We start from the raw sequence: 10,620 nt of genomic DNA, 5'->3' as shown, positions 1-10,620 counted from the left end.
AATAATTGTGATCATGCATTTTTAGCTGACGAGAAGCATAAGCAACCGCTTTCCCATCTTGCATCAAAACACAACCAAGACCACTCAAGGAAGCATCACTATACACAACAAAATCTTTTCCCGATTCTAGTAAAGTCAAAACTGACGCTTCAATCAACATCTGCTTCAATTTCTCAAAACTTTCTTGCCAATGATCATCCCAAACGAACTGAACATTCTTATGTAACAATTTTGTTATCAGCAAAGCTATCTTCAAAAATCCATTTACAAATCTTTGGTAATAACTAAGCTAATCCAAGAAAACTACAAACCTTTGAAGCATTCCTCGGTGCTTTCCACTGAACAATTGCTTCAATCTTTTTCAGATCAATTCCATCTGCCGAGACAACATGACTAAAAAATACAACCTCTGATAACTAGAATTTGCATTTACTAAGCTTCCCGTATAATTGTTTCTCTCGTAATACTTGCAAAACAATTCTGAGGTATTGCTTATGCTCAAATTTAGATTTTGAATAGACCAAAATATCATAAATGAAAACTACCACAAATTGATCTAAATACGGTTGGAAAATACAATTCATAATATCCATAAATACTGCTGGAGCATTCGTCAATCCAAAATGCATCACTAAAAAAAATTCATGATGACCATACCATGTATGAAATGTCATCTTCGATACATCACTTTCTTTCACTTTCAACTGATAATAACCCGATCTCAAATCAATCTTTGAAAACACAGAAGCTCATTATAGTTGATCAAATAAGTCATCAATACGGGGTAAAAAGTGTCAATTCTTAATTATCAACTTATTCAATTTCTGATAATCAATACAAAGAAGCATCAAACCATCTTTATTTTTGAAAAACGTGTTAGAAACAAGCCGGGACTAATTTGGAAATTTAGGGAATTTTTTGAAAAATAAAAAAAAATTCAAAGCTACAGGGTTTACACGCCCGTGTGTCTGGCTGTGTGGACTCAAAATGTACCTTTAACAACAAGTTTACCATTCCCTGTAAGCTTGCATACTAAGCAACTAAAAAAACCATTTGTTTAACCAATTCTAAACACAATCGAACACATCCAAAACATGTCAAAACAATCATCCTAGGTGCCTAACTAATGTACCCTTAATGGTACGACAATTATATCATCAAAAACATATCATCAAAGTACCATTCAAATCCAAATTTCAAACATACCAAATTGAATCAAATTTTACCTAAATCATGAACACTTAAGCATTAATTTAACATACCATATTAAGGCTTCAAACAAAAGCACATGCTTATAGATATATGCCAACAAACATTAAACTTATAATCTCATCTACATTCAATCCACAAAATGATTATTATTTAGACACCCTAGATACATGTAGACACAAAAGGAAAAACATGACTACATTTGAATTAGGGATCATTGTTGGATGTTGAATCGACGATCAAAATTAAGTACCTAACCTGCGCACGAAAAACAAAAACGTATGCTGAGTAAAAACTCAGTGTTATTTCTATAATCCGAATATTTAAAAAAAAATTAACATAACATACTCATGTAATCATACAATAACAATAGCCCTTCAATTAATCAATTCCTAAATGAATTATTCATAACATATTCAATTATCATCATTTGCTATCTCAATAGCTTTTCACAATATGATGCACAATCCATGTGTCTCATTTTCATTTCACATTCAATGTTTCCCAATACCAATCGTAGTATCATTTAATTTAATTACTCCTATTAACACGACTCAAATTTGGACGGATACACGGATCCAACCAAAACACACTAGTTTGGCACCTAGTGCCTTATCGGATAATTCGAAGTAATAATTTGACACCCAGTGTCTTATCGGCTAACCCGAAGTAAATTGACATCCAGTATCTCATCGAATTAATTTGAAGTAATAGATTGACACCCAGTGTCTCATCAACTCGAAGTCGAAGAAATCACTAAACTCTTCCAATCCTATGGCATGCCATCTATATCCGACTTAGCCTGATACAATTAATAGGGTTCCAATTAATTTTTCAAATACAACCAATATTCATTTCAATTCAAATAATCAATATATTTAATATATATATCAATTCAATCAATATAAATTCAATAAATTCATCACATATTAAATCAATCCATTTCAATTGCAAAACACAATAATTCTCACCTCAACACTTACCATATACATTAAACTGAATTATAACAATTAACAACTCAATTCGGATTATAGAAATACAAATCAGAAATTTTGAGCTATTCCTAGTCGACTTTATCTTTTCCCATTTTAGTCGAGGGTTCCGGTACGACGTTAGCTACGGAATTAAAACAATTAAAATTCATTAACACAACACAACACAACACAACACAACACAATTCAATATTAGATTTAATATTTCAATGTTTACTCAATGTTTACCTAAATTCTAATTTAGTCCATATACTGAGACTAATTTTATTTCTTCACAATCAATCTTATATTTTCATACAAATTCCACTTCAGACTAGATTTAACTCCCTAATGTCACTTAAATCCCTAAATTTCAAATTTTTCACAATTTAATCCCTATTACTCAAAATTTACAATTTATTTAACAATTCAATTATTGTTCATTTCTAACTTAAAAATCTATCAATTTAATCCTTAATACTAAAACTATCCAACATAAACAACACATAAAACTCAATAATTTCTAAAATTTTGACATGGGTTGGGTAGTATTTAATACCAGGATTCTAAAAACATAGAAATTATAAGAAAAGAGACTAAATTGACTCACCAATTGAACTTGGAACTTTGAAATCCCTAAGGCCCTTCATTTTTCTCCTTTTTCCCTTTTTCTTTTTCTTTCCTTTTTCTATTCTGTTTCATTTGGCTCTCTATTTCTTTCTATTTATATTTCCTTTTGATTTATTATTATAATATATATTTTTAAATTTAAATATTTATAATATATATACACTTATGCCGCCTCAATTATGACCATTGGCATAATTGCTACTTTAGTCCCTTTAATTTTTCTTTAATCTATAATTAAACTTTCACCCTTTATACAATTTAGTCCTTTTACCTAATTACTTTTAATTCAAGCAAAATCAAAGCCTAATTAAATACACCCGTGACTATCTAGTTGTTACAATACAAGACGTCAACTTTTTTGACATACAACACCGTAAAGCAACTAGCAGTAAATCTTACTTCAAGATGTGATAATCATGTGATTTTAGGGCATATACTCTTTGATCTTTAAGACTCACATATCGAGATATATTTGATGCATACGCATCTAGGACCATTATATCTTTCAACACTGTGCAGAACACTTCTTTTTCTTTCTTCAACATTGCAAAAATAGAAGGCGACAACCGATATTTTCCATTCAGAAGTAATTGAGAATGAAGATCACGCTGAATTCCCATGTCAACTAGATCAAGTCGACTCTGAAAATTGTCTTTCGATTTTCTATCGACATTCAGAATTGCCTCGATGATGTTCTCGCAAACATTATTTTCAATATGCATGACATCAAGATTGTGTCGCAAAATGTGATGCTCCCAATAAGACAATTAAAAAAAATACTTCTTTTTTTTCCACAAGTCTGCCTCATTGGGATCATCCTCTTCATCAGATTCATCATCAATCTGCAGATCAACATAGCCTACATACGCCTCCCGCGGTCTTCTTTTTGTTTGCGTGTTGGGTGATTGATTCATCTTCCCATAACAGAAATTAATATATTTTAACATGAACAATATTTTTCAGATCCAAAGGTCTGCTCAGGAACTACTCTGAACTCTTCAGTACCATCAAATAAAGTTATCTAAAATCTAAATCTATGATTTCCATCTAACCACCGACGATGCCCCATATAAGAGAACTTCTCATTATATAACCACTTCGAACATGTTTGCTCCACACAACAAGAACAATTATAACGTCATTTGGTACTCCAACCAGATAAATTGACATAAGCCGGGAAATCATTAATAGTTCATAGCAAAGCTGCACGTAAATAAAAATTCTCCTTTCTCAAGACATCATATGTTTCAACACCCGTCCATAACTGTTTCAACTCTTTGATAAGTCGTTGCATATAAATGTCAATATTATTCCCGGGACCTTTCTCTCCAGGGATAATCATAGATAAGATAAAAGAAGATTACTTTATGTAAATTCATGGAGGCAAATTGTAAGAAACAAGCATTAGAGGCCAAGTACTATACGAAGTACTCATGATTTTAAAAGGATTAAATCCATCAGATGCTAACCCAAGCCTCACATTCCGAGGATCACTTGCAAAGCTTGGATATTTAATGTCAAATGATTTCCACGCTAAAGAATCCGCAGGATGCCTTAATAATCCATCATCGGTTCGTTAATCATGATACCACCTCATAGACTTAGTTGTCTTTGACGACATGAAAAACATTTGAAGCCTTGGTATTAGTGGAAAATATCGCAAAATCTTTATTAGCTTCTTTCTTGATTGTGCCTCACCTTCATCCTCATTCACATCTCCTGTATTCCTATTCATCTAACGAGATTTACCACAAATATGACAAAATTGTTAGTTTTTCTGATCACCCCAATACCCAAGGCTTAAATCTTTTATCAGTTTCTTCATATCTTTGCATGAATGAGGGATTTTTGCAAACGGAAACATATCTCTCAAAAACTCTAAAACAGTGTCAAAGAGTTTCCGATCCACCCTTCTAAACATTTTAAGTAAAAAAGACGAATGCAGAAGGACAATTTTGAAAATTTCAATCCCTCATAAGGTTCTTCATTCATTTCATTAAGTAACTTTAGTACTTTGCTGCTTCTCCATTTGGCTCTTCATCAGGTACAGTTCTTCCTGTTTCGGTAAAAGTATTTCCACCAATATTACAATCATTGGATATAATAATTTTAGGTGGAAACGATTATAAACCATGGTTGTGCATATTAAATGCATCCCGCAACATACCTTCCATGTCATCTTCTCTAACAGACTGATGGTAAGCATTATGAGGGTAAGCCAGATTATTCGTTGAAAAGGTTCTATGAGGTGTACACTTCCATGAAAAATCTATTTTTTATACCCCGAATAAAGTCATTAACAATTAGATGTTCGTAGACAACTTCACGAACATGCCAATTGATGTTGCTACACTTCTTACACGGGCAAAGAATCATATTCTCTTGGCTTGCATTTTGAAATGCAAAAATTAGAAAATTTTGTACTCCATTTCGATAGTCGTTACTTACCCTTGACAAATTCATTCAACTCTTATCCATTTCGTAGTTCTTGAAGTTTAAAGTTGACAATAAATTACGGTTACTTAAGTGTGCTAAATTGATTTAAATCATGTCATTCTACTAAAATAGATAATACATATCAAGTATCTAAGCATCTAATAGGTGTGAACTAATTTAGGTAAGTTGTTTATTTATAAGTATAATTAAGAGTAGGAAAAACAATAGTGTTGCCCAAATTTCTGTGCTTTTTATATATTTTGATCCAAATTTTTATGTAAGTTATGATATGATATATATTTATATAAGTTACGTAATTTATGTTTACTATACTTAAAAAGACAAAAATGAATAAATTAATTTTAATTAAATAATATTTATTTCTATGATAAATATTATATTATGTTTTATTTTTGAAATTTAAACTTTAAACTATATACTTTTAAGGATAAATAGAAAATATTATTTAAATTAAATTTTATATAAAAATTTTAACTTTAAAACTAAAAATAAAAATTAATGAATTTAAATTTAGAATTTAAAATAATAAATTAATAACACAATTAAGATTTGAATATAAGATTTGAATTCATTCCCATGTGAAATATCAACATTGATTATTTAAATTGATTATTCTGTTTTTTTATTAAAGATATTAAAGATTTGTTATTTCTTTTGTTTACTTCTTTTCATTTTGCTTATTTTGTCAATACTAAAATTAACCATATAAATAATATTACCAAATAAACGATTTTACTTAATATCAAAACTCAAAAAATCAAATTAATTTAATCTTCTCAAAACATATAACTTGAATAAACGGTTCTACTTAATATCAAAATTCAATAAATTGAACTAAATTATTTTTTTTAAAAATGCATAATTGAACAAGCGGTTTTACTTTGTATCAAGCTTCAATAAATCAAACTAAATTAAGCTTCTGAAAATGTATAACTAAATAAACGGTTTCGCTTAATATCAAAACTTAATAAATTGAACTAAATTAACCTTTTTAAAAACACATAATTAAATAAACGATTTTACTTGATAATTAATAGAACTAAACTAACCAAATTTATTCAATTACAATCAAGTTTTAGTGCAACTAATGCTAAACCCTAATTATTGAGTTAAATTAATCATTAAAATGTAAGAAATACTTATAGACTGAAATGAAAACAAAAAAAACCTTCTGAAATGTAAACTTCAACACCAAGGAACATTATGAGGACCAGTCATTTTCGAATTTGAAACAAAATGAACATATTAGATAACATGTATAAGTAGATTAACATAATAGAACCTAAACTCTAATACCATATAAGCCTCTAATATAAAACTAATTGCTTTGGTATAAAGGCTATATTCTAACTTAAAAATGAAGACCACCAGTTTTGAATTAAATAATTCTCAAATTGGTTTCCCTTGCCTTCTTAACTATGCTTCCTTCTAAGGGGGTTTTAACTCAATCAGCTCAAGCAGTTGACCAAATCTTCTCTAAATTATTTAGAAGACCATGCCTGCAACATTTTTTCACTTGTCTAATTATTTCAACCAGGCATTGAAAGCTAAATAGTGGATGACTTCAACTAGTCTTCTTTTAGCTTATTTGATTTGAAAAATAGGCATTGAGAGCAAATCGAATGTTCAGTTTTCATCTGCATGTTCAGTTTTCAACTAGAGATTCATTTTAAACAAACAAAGAATAGATCATGAAAATTACCAGAAGTGCAATGTAGGACCAACTAACACCAAACCCAATAGCGTAAACAGAAATGTCCTTTTCACGTCTAGGGATGGCACATGATCAATTGCAAGCTGAAACCAAAATTTTCAATATCAAGTCATGCCTAATATTGCATTAAAAAGATACAATAATCTATATGATTTAACTGAGAGATTTATATCTCAAACACAGCAAACTACAATTGCCTTAATAATAAAGGATACAATAAAACAAGGAAAACCCAAAATTTTGCTATTTTGCTCTTGACAGAAAACATTCTCATGCTATTTATATCCTCCACTTTCGGATTAATTTTCAGCTTTAATTCTTATCAAATGGTTAAAACTATTATTTCATTACATCGTAACCAAAAGCACACGAACACAACCATCGTATTCCTTAGGGAAGACACTTTAAAGTACTGTTTCCATTGCTTTCAACCAGCAAGATGATAGCACAAGTTCTTTTTTACTAATCACCAATTTTGCCTATTTTATTCAACCACGGCTCTAACATGGATAAAACTATACTCTTAACACTGCTTGTCAATAACACGTTTTTAACAAAAAACGACACTTTGAATTGAAAAAAAGAAGAAGAAGGAAAAGTAATCGTTTTGTTGTGTTTACTCAACAAAGAAAATAAAATCAAGTGAAACTAGAAAACCAGATGGAAAACCAGGAAAAAGGAGGAAATTACTCATAGTGCATTGTCATTCTAAATGGAACTTAGAAACTTACTTGGCAAATCAAATCTCCAACACAAGTCTAAAGTGCAGAGGTCGCTGCTTTTGCCAACACGAGATGTTTTGCTAGAAGAGCCAAATACCTGTTAAATAAGCAACATAAATACTTTAGAACCAAGCCAGAGTAGTAGTTAGACTACTAGTCCTGTGAAAGTTCCATAACACCATAACAAACACTCCTCAACCAGCATTCACAAGAAGAAGTAAACTTTCTAAGAAACCATTACAAATGCTTCATAAATGAAAAAGTAATATACCTTTAAGCAATCAGCATAATCTAGTCAAGGAAAATACAAAGCTTAAAAGTTTCTTATGCTCATGTTATTCAATTTTAAGCAACACCTTTAAGATCAAAAATCAGACAAAATGTAAAATCTACATGCCAAGTGTCCTACATCATATACATAGGTAACTAGAGTCTTGTTTATGTATGTGTATGTGTATATATAGGCAAACTCAATGATGGCTTTAAACACTGATGATTGGCAGTCAATAATGTAAATTACTAATTAAACAGATTTTGTAACTTTTTATCTAAAATCTTCCAATCATCTACCTCCATAACATCTCATTGTAGAACTATTATCAATTCAACAAATAAACAAGTATGTTTATCAAACTAACTTACGCAGCCTATCAATAGCCCTCTGTCCCTCTTCTTTAGTTTATACTGCATTTTTTCCTTTTTTTATTATTAGCTATTACTCATTCCCATTATCTGCATCTCGATTACATCAAGTGAAAATAATTAACTTTCTAAAGCAAATAAAATAAATCTTAAAACACAGATTTATGAGAAACTATAGCAAATCTATAAAAAGCAAAAACAACCAAATACTGATCCTTTCACTTAATAACCTAATTTCCCATAAAAGAACATTAAAGATCATAGAAAAGAAAGCAGCAGGAGTTAAATAAAAGAACATACGGATAGAAGAACCAGAATAGCCTGTTGTTGAATTGGTGTTGGCTCTTTAAATCCAAGTTTAGCAAAATTGTGCAATAAATAAGACTCACATCCATATCTGCAAAGAAACCAAATTTAAGAAATAAAGGATAAATTTAAGGAAAGGGGTAAAGACATACACTTCAGTGGAACACATGCACTGAGCTTAAGTCCGCGAAACTCTTCAGTGGAGACGCAACATTATTCTCATATTATATTGTTTCCGCAAAATCGAATCTGCCTAATCTCATCAACAAAATAAGAAAATTGCAACAAATATAGTGCACAAAATAAGCAAATTATGCATGAATTTTCAGAAGCAAACCTCCAATTTTAGGTTTATTTTCTTCTTTTCTCTAGAAAGATTATCTTCTCCATCGTCTGTTTTGTTATCTTTGCTTATAACCAGTGCCTTTTTTGAACTCTTAAAGACATTAAATCCTTCTACCGCTTCTACATTCCAATCAAGCACACATACGAAAATAGTTTCTCATGAGGATTCAATGTAACAGCCAATTATTTTTTCAAAAAAAAACCGAAGAAAAAGAAATAATACCTGAAGCTGCTTGTTTACGCTTCCTCTGAATAGGTTCGGGGAAATAAATTATGGATTTTGGGGAGGGGGAGTTGATTTTGGGAAAAAGAGCAAGGCATTTCAGCGCTAATAAAATATTACCGTTTGACAAAAAATAATCTGTATTCGTAGCGTTTGGATAAAAAATGTTACTATTGCTCACTTTTTTGCGGCCTGTTTCTTATAAATACTGTTATTATTTTATTTATTGCAGTATTTTTTTTGTTAGCGTTAATAATATATAATTTTTGTAGTGTTTATGGGTCCAAACGCCACTAAAAACACTCCTAAAATCCTAATTTCCTGTAGTGTTGAGGGGAGTGTAGAATTAGTTTAGTTGTTGTAAATATGGTTAGTTGGTTAGAAAGTTGATGAATCATTTCAGTTCTCATTTCTTGATTGTTTTCATATAAGATTCGTTTGTGCATCTTCCGACTGTAGTCGATATACTTCCAGTCACCATCAACACATTTGTTTAGCATGACATTATTGTATTTTTTTTTTTTTTGCTTTATTTGTATGTATTAGTTTAATAAACTTTTTAAATATTTTAATAAATTTATGTTTATATACTTAAATTTTTAGCATTTTATGTTTTAAATTATTTAGTTATCAAATTTAAATGTCTAACATAATAACATAATTTTTTATTGTATTATTAGAGTTAATTTAATAAATTATGGCCATTATTACAAATATAGTAAGCATGTATTAAAGAATTTGTTGAAAGCGATTTCTAAAAAATATAAATATAAAAACTTTAATTATAAAATTATATTAAATAAAAAATAATCATATTATTAACTACATGTTTGAATATAAAAATATTTATACAATAATCATATTGCTTGTTACGCTAAAATATGGTCTAAGTCCTTATACTATTTTATATTTGGAAATTAGTCCATCTATTTTTATTTCCAAAAGTTTAGTTTATTTATTTTTCATATTTCAAAATTCATGTCTAAATTTTAATGTCGCTAAACTTTTTTGTTAAATTCATTAGTTTTATCTTTGGAAATAAACAAAATATTTACACGGTAGTCATGTAATATAAAATAACGTTGTAATGAACCTTTCTTTAACATAAATTTTTTTATGAGATTAACAATTAAACTTGCGTTTTTAATTTTTTAAAGTAAAGAGATTAAATAACTTCAAATAAAAGTACGAGGATGAACTTTCAAATATTTGAATAGTATATTTACTTTTAGCATATATTAACCTTTTTTTAAGGTACATTTTAACCTATTTTTAAATCTTACAAATTTTATAACAAAATTTAAATAAATAAATATAATATATTTTAATTAATATATACAATCAAATCCGTCGGAATAAAAGATTAGTATATATACTATAGCAAGGTTTGAGAGCAAATTA

General features: G+C 29.3%; 1 long non-coding RNA gene across 3 annotated transcripts; it reads right to left on the bottom strand.

Moving 5' to 3' along the window:
- Positions 1–1,273: 1,273 nt before the first annotated feature.
- On the bottom strand, positions 1,274–9,397 carry LOC107899068 (uncharacterized). 3 transcript variants are annotated; one of them, XR_001684566.2, is made up of 7 exons: positions 9,220–9,397; positions 8,989–9,116; positions 8,804–8,904; positions 8,646–8,742; positions 7,713–7,800; positions 6,970–7,064; positions 1,274–1,467 (listed from the first exon to the last, which is right to left on the bottom strand). It is a non-coding gene; the product is annotated as an uncharacterized lncRNA (long non-coding RNA). The 3 variants fall into 3 exon arrangements; XR_001684564.2 differs by lacking the exon at positions 8,804–8,904 and having other exon boundaries at positions 9,220–9,387; XR_005928662.1 differs by lacking the exons at positions 1,274–1,467; positions 8,804–8,904 and adding an exon at positions 6,280–6,766 and having other exon boundaries at positions 9,220–9,389.
- Between the last annotated feature and the right edge of the window lie 1,223 nt (positions 9,398–10,620).

This window comes from Gossypium hirsutum, chromosome A06 (assembly GCF_007990345.1).
Source record: "Gossypium hirsutum isolate 1008001.06 chromosome A06, Gossypium_hirsutum_v2.1, whole genome shotgun sequence".
In the NCBI taxonomy this organism is placed as follows: domain Eukaryota; kingdom Viridiplantae; phylum Streptophyta; class Magnoliopsida; order Malvales; family Malvaceae; genus Gossypium; species Gossypium hirsutum.
Note: the sequence above shows the minus strand (reverse complement) of the source record. Positions and strands in the feature narration are given on the sequence as shown.